The sequence below is a fragment of the Triticum aestivum genome, chromosome 1B, assembly GCF_018294505.1.
Source record: "Triticum aestivum cultivar Chinese Spring chromosome 1B, IWGSC CS RefSeq v2.1, whole genome shotgun sequence".
NCBI lineage: Eukaryota > Viridiplantae > Streptophyta > Magnoliopsida > Poales > Poaceae > Triticum > Triticum aestivum.
In genome coordinates this window covers 666,372,685-666,373,818 of record NC_057795.1, presented here as the reverse complement: position 1 = coordinate 666,373,818, position 1,134 = coordinate 666,372,685, and positions in this window count along the sequence as shown.

Below are 1,134 nucleotides of genomic sequence, written 5' to 3'. Positions count from 1 at the left end.
CATCATAACTCAAGTGTTGAGAACAAACACTCAACCTTTTTCGGATATCAATAATATACGTGAAATGCTCCATTCTAGGTTTGCAAATCTGAGAGTGCCTAGTATGTAAATGGAAAAGTTTTAATATGGCAGTTCAAAATTCACGAGAGACCTTGGGCTTTAGATCCAGACACATTAATGTGTACCAATTATACTTGTGATAATTCACCTTCAATCCAGATGCTCTAGAGAAAATATAAATTGTATCTTTCAACTTAGTGAGTTGTGTTGGACTAGCTTGTAAGTCTACTAGTGTATCATCTGCACATTGGAGTATAGTAAACTTTGTGCATGAAGAGAATCTGATAGGGGCCTGCAAAATGCCCATGTCCATGACATCATTCAGTATGGCCCGTAAAAAATCAGGTGCCAATACAACTAGTAATTGAGAGAGCGGATCACACTGCCTTACTTCCCTTCCACCTTTAAACAACTTCCTAGGAATAGTGTTTAACATGACAGAGATGTATTACAAATCCTAGAGATAAGTTAGGAGATGGATTACAAATCCTATTCTACCAAATAGAGAGATATGCCAATATACTCTAACAGATAACACATAGTTCATGAATGTAGACGAGAACCTACAACAACATAGGGACAAACTTCACCTTGGAAGTAAACTAATAATACTTTGTACACACAATAGACAATACTCCTTTTCCTCCTGTTATTCTAACAAATGTTGGGTTGATTGCTTCCTAAGAGATGTAGTTTGTACAACTTTATTCACTGTCCACCACTGGAGATTACACAGCTTCATCCTGAAAACATGAAAACACTTGGAGTGTAAGCATATCTGAACTCTGAACAAAACTATAGATACTCAAATGGAAGGGAATTGTTCTTTCTTTCTTTTCTTTTGTTCTATGTAGGCATGAGGTTAGGCGAATGTGTATCTAGATAGCACAAGATCTATAAAAAATCTATTAAAAGAAATAGCCTTGTGCGTTGAAACCACGAGGGAGAAAGACTCATTCGACGGGCCTCTGACGCCTTCTTCAAATTTCTTACGTTCTTGTAGCACTGGCACCCATTGGCTAGGCAGCAGGACTGCGACCGGCTAGGGCAGATGTTGAACGCGCTACATGACAC